The sequence below is a fragment of the Cherax quadricarinatus genome, chromosome 46 (assembly GCF_038502225.1).
Source record: "Cherax quadricarinatus isolate ZL_2023a chromosome 46, ASM3850222v1, whole genome shotgun sequence".
Taxonomy (NCBI): Eukaryota; Metazoa; Arthropoda; class Malacostraca; order Decapoda; family Parastacidae; genus Cherax; species Cherax quadricarinatus.
The window spans coordinates 12,213,121-12,228,997 of NC_091337.1; positions in this window are offsets into that span (position 1 = coordinate 12,213,121).

The following is a 15,877-nucleotide window of genomic DNA, read 5'->3' on the forward strand; positions in this document are numbered from 1 at the left end:
AGAAAGAGAACGGGGGCAAATAGTGTGCCTTGGGAACAAAGCTTTTTACTATGGTAGCCTCACTCTCGTTATTATACTTTGATTTCTATTCGTTAAAAAAAAAAAATATCCGTCAACCCATTTTTCCAAAGCCAATGAAAGGAAGAGCCTTCGAAACTCTCCTCAGTAACCTATTTTGTTCTCCCGAAACAACACCTGCTCATATTCTGGTTTGTATAACCTCCATACACATTTTCTTTTATATGAATTACATGCGGGCACATTTACATCACTCTTCCCTCCGCCTCCCATCTTTCGTATTGTCTTTTCATTTCTTATCTCTCCCCCTCCACTTTCCCCCTCTCTCCTCTCCTCCTTTACTCTCTGTGCTACAAACTAGCATAGTGGCTGATAAATGGAAAATGGCAAATGTAATACCTGTTTACAAGGCAGGTGACAGGTCCTTAGCTTCGAACTATAGACCAATAAATTTTCCCATAGTGGGAAAATTCCCATAGTGGGAAAATTTATGAAATCAATTGCCGAAGCAGTTCGTAGAAATCTCGAAAGGCATAAATTGATTAATGAATCTCAGCACAGTTTTACAAAGAGGCGTTCCTGTCTTACGAATTTACAAACTTTCTTCACTAAGGTATTTAAGGAGGTAGATCATGGTATTGAGTACGATATTGTGTATATGGACTTTAGTAAGAATTTCGATAGAGTTCCACATCAGAGGCTATTTAGGAAACTTAAGGCACACGGAATAGGAGGAGAAATTTTTTCCTGGGTTGAGGCATGGTTGACGAATAGGCAGCAGAGAGTTTGCATAAATGGGGAAAAATCAGAATGGGGGTACGTCACAAGCGGTGTTCTACAGGGGTTGGGCCCCTTGTTCACAATCTACATAAACGACATAAATGAGGGAATAAATAGCGACATAGCAAATTTGCTTTTTTTTTTTTTTTTTTTTTTATTCGCCGGTATTCTCCCGGCCCGGGTCTTTTCCAAGTAGTGGTGACCCGGCCTTGGCTCCCTATCTGGGGAGTGTCTCGAGACCTAAGTCTCCCATGGGAGGAGATACAAGTACCCCCTCATCTTTGGGACCAAGTGTCCCCAGGCCTAGCCACAGTCCCCGCCCTCACGGGGCTCGTAGGGAGAAGCTAGGCCTCTGGTCTGCCATCTGCCCTGCCCCAAAGGGGCTCGTGGGGATGGCAGTCTTATAGCAAATTTGCTGATAACACCAAAATAGACCGTCCAATTCATTCTAATGAGGACACTAGAGCTCTCCAGGATGATTTGAATAGACTGATGCAGTGGTCGGAGAAGTGGCAGATGCAGTTTAATATAGACAAGTGCAAAGTTCTAAATGTTGAACAGGAAAATAACCATGCCACATATAAACTAAATAATATAGATCTTAATATTACGGATTGCGAAAAGGATTTAGGAGTTCTGGTTAGCAGTAATCTAAAACCATGACAACAGTGCATTAGTGTTCGCAATAAAGCTAACAGAATTCTTGGCTTCATAGCAAGAAGTATAAATAATAGAAGTCCTCAGATTCTTCTTCAGCTCTTTATCTTGGGTTAGGACTCATTTAGATTATGCTGCACATTTTTGGTCACCGTATTACAGAATGGATATAAATGCACTGGAAAACGTACAGAGGATGACAAAGTTGATCCCTTGTATCAGAAATCTTTCCTATGAGGATAAACTGATAACCCTGAATCTGCACTCTCTAGAAAGGCGTAGAATTAGGGGGGATATGATTGAGATGTATAAATGGAAAACAGGAATTATTATAAAGGGGATGTCAGTAGCGTGCTAAAAATATATAACATAGACAGGACTCGCAGCAATGGCTTTAAATTGGAAAAAATCAGATTCAGGAAGGATATAGGAAAGCACTGGTTGGGTAATAGAGTTGTGGATGAGTGGAACAAACTCCCGAGTACCGTCATAGAAGCTAAAACGTTGTGTAGTTTTAAAAATAGGTTGGATAAATACATGAGTGGGCATGGGTGGGTGTGAGTTGGACCTGACTAGCTTGTGCTACTAGGTCGGATGCAGTGCTCCTCCCTTAAGTGACGTGTCTGACCTCACTAGGTCAAGGCATTGGCTTAAGCCAGTGGGAGAATTGGACCTGCCTCACATAGGCCAGTAGGCCTGTTGCGGTGTTCCTTCTTTCTTACGTTCTTATGTTTCGTGTGTATGTGTACTCACCTGATTATGGTTGTAAGGCGCGCGCATGTACTCACATATTTGTGGTTGCATGGGTCGAGTCATAGCTCCTGTGTGTGTGTGTGTGTGCGTGTGAGTGGTGACGTGTACTTAGCTCTGTGAAGACCTGTTTGTGTGCTCTCTGTGAATCTGAACCAGGATGCCCTCTCTTGAGCAACTTTACCAGCAGCTGAGAGAAGAGCTCAGAGTTGCTAAGATGGAGATACGGCGATTAACGGAGGAGAACAAGAGGATTCGTAGTAATCCTCCTGTTGTGAGTCCCCAGGTTAAGAGGGGAGCTTGGTCAGTGGCCGGGCAACATGGAACCAAGCTGAAGATCAAGAAAACGGTTGGAGAGGCAGAAACAACGAGAAACCAGAAGACTACCGTGGAAACTTCCAACCCATTCTCGGTGCTACCTGACGAATGTGAGTGTTCTACTGGGAATGCCACAACGAGCACCAAAGAAGCATTGGCAGACGTGAGTGAGACATCCCTAGAAACCCCAACGAAGACCATCGAGAACGTCTTGACGAATTCTACAAGTGGTGTAATGCTACCTGGCGAATGTGAGTCGACTACTCGGAGCATCACGACTGACGACACCAAGGAAGATAAAAACATTGTTCTTGTTGGGGATAGCCAGATTAGGTACATGGATAGGGCATTCTGCTTGAAGGATAGGAGTTGGAGGCAGAGAGTGTGTTTTCCTGGGGCTGGGATGAAGGATATTGTTAGCCGTCTGGATGACATCATGAGAGGTAATGGGAGCAATCCTATTATCTGTCTCAGTGTTGGAGGCAACGATGTTGGCAGACGTAGGAGTGAGGACCTGATTAGCAGGTATAGGTCAGCAATAGAAATAATTAGGAGGAAGGGTGGGAAACCTGTCATATGTGGCATTTTGCCAAGGAGAGGAGTTGGAAATGAATGGTTGTCCAGAGCAATTGGTGTCAATTGCTGGCTGGACAAATACTGTAAGGAAAATGCAGTAACATTCATTGACAACTGGGACCTCTTCTATGGCAGAAATGACATGTATGCCAGGGACGGGGTTCACTTTATCTAGGTGTGGGGTGGGAGCACTGGCCAACGCAGTGGAGGGAGCTGTTAGGTCTTTAAACTAGGAATAGTTAGTGGTATGGGTTTTTGCGGGAAAACTGTGAAGTCGCAGGGTAGTAATATGAGTACTAGGAGAACTAGTAATAGGCGAAATGAGGTGGATATTGGAAAGCCAGTGGCACTAATTGACAAGGACAGTAATAAGTTTAGTGGAAAAACAGAAAGGAGCAGGAAAGGTAAAGAGAGAGGAGGGTCTTTAAACATTTATTACACAAATAGTCGCAGTGCTAGGAATAAGATGGACGAGTTGAGACTAGTTGCTAGTGCAGGTAACATAGATGTATTTGCCATTACTGAGACGTGGTTTAATTCAAAAAGTCGGGACATGCCTGCAGAATGTCACATCCAGGGTTTTAAATTGTTCCAAATAGATAGAAGTGTCGGAAAGGGGGGTGGGGTGGCATTGTATGTCCGAGATCGCTTGAACTGTTGCATAAAAACGGGTATTAAGTCTGAAGTAACACATACAGAGTCTGGATAGAATTTTCAGAGGGGCATGAAAAGTTAATTTTAGGTGTGATATACCATCCCCAAATTTAGATAGGGACCAGGGGAGACTACTATGGGAGGAAATTGTTAGGGCCACAAGGCACGATAATGTAGTAATTCTAGGAGACTTTAACTTTAGTCATATTGATTGGAATTTCTTGACTGGGAATTTAGAATCATACGACTTCTTAGAAGCAGTTCAGGATTGTTTTTTGAAGCAGTTTGTGACAGAACCTACAAGGGGTAATAACCTGCTTGACTTAGTTCTGGCAAACAACGAATCCCTTGTTAATAATTTAGAAGTTTCAGAGGAACTGGGTGCTAGCGACCACAAATCAATTAGATTTAGCATTGAATGGAAGTATGATAGTAGGGATAACTCAGTAACAGTCCCAGATTTTCGCTTAGCAGATTACGATGGGCTTAGAGAACACTTATCATCTGTTGACTGGGGTAACGAAGAGAGCTATCAATATGACAGTTTTCTGAACACAATACATGCTGCTCAGAGAACGTTTATCCCTTACAAAGAAATTAGATCAAATAGAAATGACCCAAAATGGATGAATAATAGGCTGAAATATATACTAGGGCATAAGAAAGGAATTTATAGGCATATCAAAAGAGGCGAGGGTCATCTTATGAATCAGTATATTGACATTAAGAGGGACATTAAAAAGGGGATAAGAAAAGCTAAAAGGGACTATGAAATTAAAGTTGCTAGGGATTCTAAAACTAACCCAAAAAGTTTTTTCCAGGTATATAGAACAAAAGTCAGAGATAAGATAGGTCCCCTTAAAAATAACTATGGGCATCTTACTGACAAAGAGAATGAAATGTGCTCGATTTAAAATAATTATTTTCTCTCGGTTTTTACACAGGAAGACACTAACAATATTCCGGTAATTAATTTTTATAGTGGGCCAGAAGAAGATAAATTATGTAACATCACAGTCACTAGTGAAATGGTTGTGAAGCAGATAGACCGACTGAAGCAAAATAAGTCACCGGGTCCTGATGAGGTTTTTTCAAGGGTTCTTAAGGAATGCAAAATGGAAGTCTGTGAACCATTAACTAATATTTTTAATTTATCTCTTCAAACAGGTGTAGTGTCTGATATGTGGAAGATGGCTAATGTAATTCCTATTTTTAAAACAGGGGACAAGTCGTTACCGTCAAATTACCGCCCAATAAGCCTGACCTCAATTGTAGGCAAATTACTAGAGTCAGTTATAGCTGAGATTATAAGAAGCCATCTCGATAAGCATAGCTTGATTAATGATACTCAGCATGGATTCACAAGAGGCCGGTCTTGTATAACTAATTTATTAACTTTTTTCAGTAAAGCTTTTGAGGCTGTTGACCACGATAAAGAATTTGATATTATTTACTTAGATTTTAGTAAGGCATTTGATAGAGTTCCGCACCAAAGACTGTTGAAGAAAGTAGCAGCTCATAGCATTGGGGGAAGGGTGCTCTCGTGGATCGAATCATGGCTCACAGACAGGAAGCAGAGAGTGTCCATAAATGGGGTTAAATCCGAGTGGGGATCAGTAACAAGTGGCGTTCCACAGGGATCAGTCTTGGGCTCGTTGTTGTTTATAATATATATCAATGATCTTGATGAAGGAATTACTAGTGATATGAGCAAATTCGCCGATGACACGAAGATAGGTAGGATAATTGATTCAAACGTAGATGTTAGGGAACTTCAGGAGGATTTAGACAAACTCTACTCTTGGTCAGAAAAGTGGCAGATGCAGTTCAATGTAGATAAATGCAAGGTTCTGAAGCTCGGGAGTGTCCATAACCCTAGCACTTATAAGTTAAATAATGTAGAAGTTAGCCATACAGATTGCGAAAAGGACTTGGGGGTTATGGTAAGCAGCAACCTTAAACCAAGACAGCAATGCCTAAGCGTACGTAATAAGGCAAATAGATTACTGGGATTTATATCAAGAAGTGTAAGCAACAGAAGTCCAGAGGTCATACTGCAGCTTTAAACATCATTGTTAAGGCCTCACCTAGATTATGCAGCTCAATTCTGGTCTCCATATTACAGAATGGACATAAATTCGTTAGAAAACATTCAGCGTAGGATGACTAAATTAATACATAGCATTAGAAATCTTCCTTATGAAGAAAGATTGAAGACTCTTAAGTTACATTCACTTGTTAGACAAAGAATGAAGGGAGACCTGATCGAAGTGTATAAGTGGAAGATAGGTATTTATAAAGGGGATATTAACAAGGTCTTGAGGATATCTCTCCATGAGAGAACCCGCAGTAATGGATTTAAATTAGATAAGTTTAGATTTAGAAAGGACATAGGAAAGTATTGGTTTGGAAATAGGGTAGTTGATGAGTGGAACAGTCTACCTAGTTGGGTTATTGAGGCTAGGACTTTGGGTAGTTTCAAATTTAGGTTGGATAAGTACATGAGTGGGAGGGGTTGGATTTGAGTGGGACTTGCACATCAGAGCTTATTTCTTGGGTGGCATTGAAAATTGGGTTGGTCAAATGTTTGTTAGTGGGATGAATTGTAAAGGACCTGCCTAGTATGGGCCAACAGGCCTCCTGCAGTGTTCCTCCTTTCTTATGTTCTTATGTGTGCGTGTGTGTATAATACATGCACACATCGTGGTTGTTTCCATGATTGTGTGATAAAAAAAGTTATGTGGTGTCTACGGACATTACGTAATGCCTTTGTGTTCTGGTAACAGCAAAATAGAAAGTCTTTTGAAGGAATTTGTGTTCTCGTGCACGCGTTCACTTGAAATAAAATTCGTATGTAGTTACACTTTGTGAATAACCAAACTCTCAACCAGTTTTATAATTTTAAAGTTAAAATACTTCTTCTCAGTCCAGATATAAATTTGTCTTTAAAAGAGAATTTCGGGTTTGCGTGAATGTATGAATATGTAGAGGGTTTAAGGTATACATATTTAAATTTAAGGTTTGCTCTATTTACAAGTTTTTCGCTTGATGCAATAAGTTACTTGAGCCAGAGTGGGATCCTTTCTCTGCTGGTTGTGTTTTTGTGGAGTGGCTAGGATGCAGGAGACAAGTTACCACACTGACCAGAACAATGCTAAAAGTGACTGTGGTCTCTTTTGTTGAAGCTGACCACCTAATTACTACAGTAATGGTGATACTGAGCAGTCCAATGGTTTTGTGATACACACACTATAGTGTTGTTACTTTTCCTATGTTGTAGACTATTATAGTGCTATATTACTTGTACTGAAATTTGTTAGTAGTTATCTATATATTTAAGTGTCACGTCCATGTCTCCCGAGAGCTGTCACTGCACCAGTCAGTATGATTATGCAAGATCGGGATTCGGCTTCCAAGACTAGGCATAGGGATTGCGACATTTATTGTGATTCTTGGTCAATCCAAATTTGATAATGGTTGTGGTTAAGGACGGACAGAAACGTCGTCAATTTTCCTTTTCTGTTGCAGGGTAAGTTGTGAATTCACTTACGGTTTTTAACTTAATTATATTTGTGAAAAGCCGCAATAATCATCGCACCGACAGCCTACTCTGAGCATTTTTGAGTAAGCTGAATGACACGAGAAAATGGGGATTGACAACCAGGGATTTTTATGCCTTGTACTTCACAGTACTAATTCGTTTATGCTAAATTATTTCATTCATCCGTTACATGAATACAGTTGACTTCTAAAAGTCGGTATTCAGAAAGGTGCTTAACCTCTCTGGGAAGACTGCCAATGAAAGCAAGCTAAAACTTCCAGTTTGACTTGGGTGATAAGTAACCGCAAGGCAAAACAAGATATCATTACTTGCATTCCTGTCGTGTATCTAGCAAATTAATGGCGAAGATTTTTTTTCCAGAGCACTCGAAACTTGACTGTTGGGATTCGTAATTCCAGATTCATGGAAAGAGCTAATAAGTAATGAGTGGGATATTCTCGCAACTTCTTCACACATCAGCTTCCTGTATAGCCCAAAACACTGCCACTGGTATGGTCCCATAGCTCAGGGTATCACCTCGATATTACTTGAGTATATGTCCGGGGAAGACACAGTACACCTTATTATCTCATGCCGGTGATTTCTCATTGCTTTATTTATTCCGTAGGCGCTCGCCGCAACTCTCAGGTTCTTCACATTGGTAAACATATCGACAATTTAACTTTCATATTCTCATTTGTTGGAAACCAGAGGGAAAGAATGTGAAACTGATAGTATCATAAAGAGAAGCCTTACTTCTTCGTAGCACAGATGGAACACCACTAAGTAGAAACCAGTGATAACTAAGCATCCATAGATGGGGGTGAGTAATATACTCTGGAGAAATGGTAAGCGGATAGCATAGAGCTAGATATGCGCATATACTGTGGTTACACAAGGTGGTGTGTCAAACTTTGATTTTACAGTAAAAGGTCAGCACCTATCTCCTGACACAAGTAGTCAAAAGAAAGTAATGTCAAACTCGAGGAGTGACAATTATTTACAGAGGTTTCAGGTCGTTACAGCTTCCTCTATATAGGTTAGAGACCCCTCATCTTTTTGAGAAAATATAAGTTCCAGGACAATTTGGGAAATAAACTCGTTAGGAAAACAAAGAATTCCAGAGTAATTAAAATTTTAGGGCTTCGGTGTTGCGCTTTGTAAATGTTTAATGTCTGCTTAATTATACTGTTAATACATGGCGTACACACACACACACACACACACACACACACACACACACACACACACACACACACACACACACACACACACACACACATACATACACACACACACACACACACACACACACACACACACACACACATACACACATACACACATACACACACACACACACACACACACACACACACACACACACACACACACACACACACATACACACACACACACACACACACACACACACACATACATACACACATACACACACACACACACACACACACACACACACACACACACACACACACACACACACACAGTTGTGGAAGTGTTTGTATGTACGGTTTACTAGGAAAGATGAGTTGTGTGGGGCTTCCCAGTATACCAGCCAGCCGGATGAGGCCAGTTGGTGGTCTGCGTCCTCTCCTTCATATCCTTCTCTTGCTGCCGCCATTCATATCGGTTCTCGTGGATAAGAAACAAAAAACATTATGACGATATTTCACACACGTGGAATAAAAGAAGAGATATCGAGCACTGATGTTGGAAGGTAGGGGGATTCTTATCCTGGTGTGGGAGGGAGGGGATTTTTACCCAGTTTCGAGATTACTGTTATGTAGAGAGGATAAGCAGTAAACCCATAGGGATCATACAACAGCTGGAGTGTGAGAAGCAGTCAGGTTCGATCTTAGGAAAGGAAGGACAAATTCTACCTTGGATCAAGAGCCTACCACCGACTTTATGGAACCTCCCTAGCGGGGGCCTTGTCCCTCGTGTTCCTGCCAGGCGTATGATGATAATTTATATTATATCTCCTTAATGTGTGTGGCAGGCAAGAACCGTGCCCGTGGCGAGGCCTACAGTGAGCCGTTGACTGGTGTGATTGCAGTGAGGTTTGATGTATGTATCAAGTGGAGTGTTGTTAAGTAGAGGTAGGCCGCAAGGGTGACGTCACTGTGGCTAAATGTTGCACGGTAGCCTGGAGACCTTCCCCGTGTTGTTGCTGACGCCAGCCTCCACCACCACCACCTTTGTCTGCCTCACCACCAGAAATGCAACCATCCACACTATATACGACCACACCTGTTATACACACAGCAGTGTGTATACACTTTTAAGAGATGTGTGTGTTCCTATAGGTGTATGCATTCATATAGGTGTATATACATCGAGGTGTATATGCTCATTTCTACATTGTAGTTTGTTTTGCACACCAAGAGGTATTTATGTATACGCTGAAGTGCGTGTGGATTGGTGTTTTGTATACTCTGAGATATGTGTATGGACAAACAGGTTATGTGTATACACCAAGAGACTTGTGTATGTACGCCGAAACGCTTGTATATATATATATATATATATATATATATATATATATATATATATATATATATATATATATATATATATATATATATATATATACACACACAATAAGATCACAGTAAACAGGTGATTTCAGAATATGCAAAACAACCACTCTGAAAGAATAGAGAAATTCCAAGCGCATTCGTGACTACTCACATTATCAAGGAACTATGAAAGTAAAGCATCCAAGGAAGCTATATAAGGGGTCTGGCCAACACCTCACTATCAGATCCCACAACGGTTAAACACCTGACGCGCGCCGACCCAACTGGATAGGTCCTTGGCACAACTCGCCCACAAACTATTCTACCCAAGAAAATTTAAAAATTATTTGTCCAGTGTATTATTAAATTCTTCCCAAATTCTATTAATTATAAATGGATCTAATTTATATAAACCAAAGGAAATATTCATATTGCCAAAACTGCTTTTTATGAAACAAGATTCAATTATATTCCTGTCGACCATGGACTTGCTTGATACTACTTTCTCAACTTTTTGAAAATCAGTTGGATGGTTAAAATCTCTTACATGAATAAATAGAGAATTGGAATCTTGTCCAGTTCTAATGCTATATTTATGTTGTTTTAATCTTAGTTCGAGATTTTTACCAGTTTGACCGTAATAAACTTTTATCGCAAATTTTACAAGGAATCTTATAGACACATCCATCAGCATTTTGGGGGGAATTCTTTATCAAAAGTTTTTTTACTGTATCAAGATTTTTGAATACAACTTTAATATTAAAAGTCTTAAGAAGAGAAGGCATATCAACCAAGTTTTCATGGTAAGGGAGAACCAACATATTTTTAGTTGAATAAGGCTGGTTGTCCCTTTTTGGATTGTAAAAAGTATTTCTAGAAACTTTAAAAGATTTATCAATTACATTTCTTGGGTATTTTAAATCATTACCTATTTCATAAATTTTGGTTATTTCCTCATCTATGAACTCAGTTGGGTCGGCGCGCTTCAGGTGTTTAACCGTTGTGGGATCTGATAGTGAGGTGTTGGCCAGACCCCTTATATAGCTTCCTTGGATGCTTTACTTTCATAGTTCCTTGATAATGTGAGTAGTCACGAAAGCGCTTGGAATTTCTCTATTCTTTCAGAGTGGTTGTTTTGCATATATATGTACTTAGCTCTGTGAAGACCTGTTTGTGTGCTCTCTGTGAATCTGAACCAGGATGCCCTCTCTTGAGCAACTTTACCAGCAGCTAAGAGAAGAGCTCAGAGTTGCTAAGATGGAGATACGGCGATTAACGGAGGAGGACAAGAGGATTCGTAGTAATCCTCCTGTTGTGAGTCCCCAGGTTGTTAGTGGGATGAATTGTAAAGGACCTGCCTAGTATGGGCCAACAGGCCTGCTGCAGTGTTCCTCCTTTCTTATGTTCTTGTATATATATATATATATATATATATATATATATATATATATATATATATATATATATATATATATATATTTATTTTTTATTATCACACTGGCCGATTCCCACCAAGGCAGGGTGGCCCGAAAAAGAAAAACTTTCACCATCATTCACTCCATCACTGTCTTGCCAGAAGGGTGCTTTACACTACAGTTTTTAAACTGCAACATTAACACCCCTCCTTCAGAGTGCAGGCACTGTACTTCCCATCTCCAGGACTCAAGTCCGGCCTGCCGGTTTCCCTGAATCCCTTCATAAATGTTACTTTGCTCACACTCCAACAGCACGTCAAGTATTAAAAACCATTTGTCTCCATTCACTCCTATCAAACACGCTCACGCATGCCTGCTGGAAGTCCAAGCCCCTCGCACACAAAACCTCCTTTACCCCCTCCCTCCAACCCTTCCTAGGCCGACCCCTACCCCGCCTTCCTTCCACTACAGACTGATACACTCTTGAAGTCATTCTGTTTCGCTCCATTCTCTCTACATGTCCGAACCACCTCAACAACCCTTCCTCAGCCCTCTGGACAACAGTTTTGGTAATCCCGCACCTCCTCCTAACTTCCAAACTACGAATTCTCTGCATTATATTCACACCACACATTGCCCTCAGACATGACATCTCCACTGCCTCCAGCCTTCTCCTCGCTGCAACATTCATCACCCACACTTCACACCCATATAAGAGCGTTGGTAAAACTATACTCTCATACATTCCCCTCTTTGCCTCCAAGGACAAAGTTCTTTGTCTCCACAGACTCCTAAGTGCACCACTCACTCTTTTTCCCTCATCAATTCTATGATTCACCTCATCTTTCATAGACCCATCCGCTGACACGTCCACTCCCAAATATCTGAATACGTTCACCTCCTCCATACTCTCTCCCTCCAATCTGATATTCAATCTTTCATCACCTAATCTTTTTGTTATCCTCATAACCTTACTCTTTCCTGTATTCACCTTTAATTTTCTTCTTTTGCACACCCTACCAAATTCATCCACCAATCTCTGCAACTTCTCTTTAGAATCTCCCAAGAGCACAGTGTCATCAGCAAAGAGCAGCTGTGACAACTCCCACTATATATATATATATATATATATATATATATATATATATATATATATATATATATATATATATATATATATATATAAAATGTCGTGCAGAATATGTAAAACTGGTCAATTAGCAAGAGCTCGTTTAAAATTAAGTCCTTTCTAAAATTTTCTCCTGTACGTTTAAAGATATATTTTTTTTTCATTAATATTAATGTAAAAAATTTTAATTTTGCTCCAAAAGAATCTTAGAAAACTTACCTAACATTATAACAAGAGCAATTTATTTTAGCCTAACCCAACTAAATATATTTTAGATTTGTTTACAATAATTTAATACTAAACAAACACAATGAAATATATTTTTTTTCGTTAGGTTCAGAATGATTTTGGCGAAATTACTGCGTACACAAATTTTCGCTTGTCCTATATGGCAAGATGAGCGTTGCTATTTAAGCCAAGATCGCAAGTTCTGCCTATTCGGCACGACATATATATATATATATATATATATATATATATATATATATATATATATATATATATATATATATATATATATATATATATATATATATATATCGTGCCGAATAGGTAAAATTGGTCAATTACCAAAAACTCATTTAAAATTAAGTCCTTTCTAAAATTTTCTCTTATACGTTTAAATTTTTTTTTCATTTATGTTAATGTAAAAATTAATAATTTTGTACCAGAAGAACCTTAGAAAACTTACCTAACCTTATTATAATAAGCGCAGTTTAATTTAGCCTAATCCAACTAAATATATTTTAGATAAGTTTACAGTGATTTAATAATAAACAAACACAATGAAAGATTTTTTTTTTTGGTTAGGTTCAGAATGAATTTTGCGAAATTATTATATATACAAATTTTTGCTTACCTTATTCGGCAAGAAGAGCGTTGCTATTTAATCCAAAATAGCAAGTTTTACCTATTCGGCACGACACACACACACACACACACACACACACACACACACACACACACACACACACACACACACACACACACACACGCTACCTGAGGTATGGAAGACAGCAAATGTAGTCCCAATTTTTAAAAAAAGAAGACAGACACGTAGCATTAAACTACAGACCGGTGTCACTGACATGTATAGTATGCAAGGTCATTTAGAAGATTATCAGGAGAAGAGTGGAGCACCTACAAAGGAATGAGCTTATCAACGACAACCAGCACGGTTTCAGGGACGGGAAATCCTGTGTCACAACCCTACTGGAGTTCTGTGACAGCATGACAGCAGCAACTTTTTTGGGTTATCCTGGGTACTTTACACACATGCTGCTGTGTATGATATTCTATATAACTGTATTTGTGTATACCTGAATAAACTTACTTATTGACATGTGAGAGAGAGAGGGGTGGGTAGATTGCATTTTCTTGGACTGTTAGAAGGCGTTTGACACGGTTCTACACAAGAGATTAGTACAACAGCTGGACGACCAAGCAGGGATAACAGGGAAGGCACTATAATGGATCAGGGAATACATGTCAGGAGACAACAGCGAGTCATGGTACGTGTCAGAGTGGGCGCCTGTAACGAGCGGGGTGCCACAGGGGTCAGTCCTAGGACCGGTTCTGTTTTTGGTATTTGTGAACGACCTAACGGAAGGAATAGACTCCGAAGGGTCCCTGTTTGCAGGTGATGCAAAGTTGATGAGAAGAATTCAGTTGGACGAGGACCAGGCAGAACTACAAAGGGATCTGTACAGGCTGCAGGCCTGGTCCAGCAACTGGCTCCTGGAGTTCAACCCCACCAAGTGCAAAGTCATGAAGATTGGGAAACCGCAAAGAAGACCATAGAGTACATTCTAGGGGGCCAGAGACTACAAACTTTACTCAAGGAAAAGGAACTTGGGGTGAATATAACACCGGGCACATCTAAGGCGCACATCAACCAAATAACTGCTGCAGCATATGGGCGCCTAACAAACCCAAGAACAGCATTCCGACATTTTAATAAGGAATCGTTCAGGACCCTGTACACTGTGTACGTTAGGCCCATATTGGAGTATTCAGCACCAGTTTGAAACCCACATCTAGCCAAGCATTTAAGGAAACTAGAGAAAGTGCAAAGGTTTGCAACAAGACTAGTCCAGGAGCTAAGGGGTATGTCCTACGAAGATAGGTTAAGAGAAATCGACCTGACAACACTGGAAGACAGGAGAGATAGGGCAAATATGATAACGACATATACTGAGAGGAATCGACAAGGTGGACATAGACAGGATGTCCCAGAGATTGGACACAGCACCAAGGGGTCACATTTGGAAGTTGAAGACTCTGATGAATCACAGGGATGTTAGGAAGTATTTCTTTAGTCAAAGTTGTCAGGAAGTGGAATAGTCTGGGAAGTGATGTAGCGGAGGCAGGATCCATACTTAACTTTAAGAAGAGGTATGATAAAGCTCATGGAGCCGGAAGAGTGACCTAGTAGCGACCAGTAAAGAGGCGGAGCCAGGAGCTGTGATTCGACCTCTGCAACCACAACTAGGTGAGTACATACATTAGAGATGGGGCGATTAAAAAAATAAAATTGCCGATACCGATATCACTTTTAGGTCGATACTGATACTATCAGAATTAGCTGATGTTGGTACTGATACCATCAGAATTTAGAATATCGCTAATATACACCAAGGCTTATATCCACATACCGAGAAGTATGTATGTTATACATAGACGTTTGTTTTAGTCGCCGAGGAGTTTACACGAGTCACTGTTATAGGGATTAAAACATTTTTTAAGTTAAGTGTGGAGGTGAATTGCAGCCATAATGACCCTACATACAGTGAAGCTAACTAGGGTAGCCAGGGTTAGACAAGCTTCCACTTTTGGTGTAAAGGTTAAAAATTAGAACTTAATAGGATTCCTAGTGTTGTATGAACGTTTAGTTCTAGTCTTCCGTGTTTTCTTTAAAGCTTAATGAACACTTTGCAGGGTTTTTCCCTAGCTGTTTATCTGCTGCACTTCGCAGCGTGCACTTTTAAACAAGTCACACGTAAGGATAGGAACTGTTTTGATACTGATGAAGAAGATCTTAAGCAAAACAGTTTGAACGACATATGCCTGTTTCCAAGGCATTGTGTGATCCTTGGGGATTTAGAGATTCCCAGGAATATAAAGCAGGGTTCACAAATATAGGAGCTGCAGGATCAGTGGTATTAACATGTTGTTTACGTGTATGCAGGATAAACTATTGTAATTTTCTTTAAGATATTTGGATATAAAATTGTAGGAAAAGAGGTTTGCTTTGAAAACATATCTTGAACGCACACTTGTCTTTGATTTGTTTTATACTGGCCTAAGATTTAATTTTTTTTAACGTGGTTGTGTTGAAGAGTGTAGATTATCACAACCACAACATCGAATATTTATTTTGGATTAACTGAACTGCTTCCTTCTTGTCAAAAAATATTATGAAAGTGAGGTTTATGAAATTCTAGTTATGACTAGACTCAAAAGTACACACAGGAGTGAGAGATATGGCAGGAAGTGT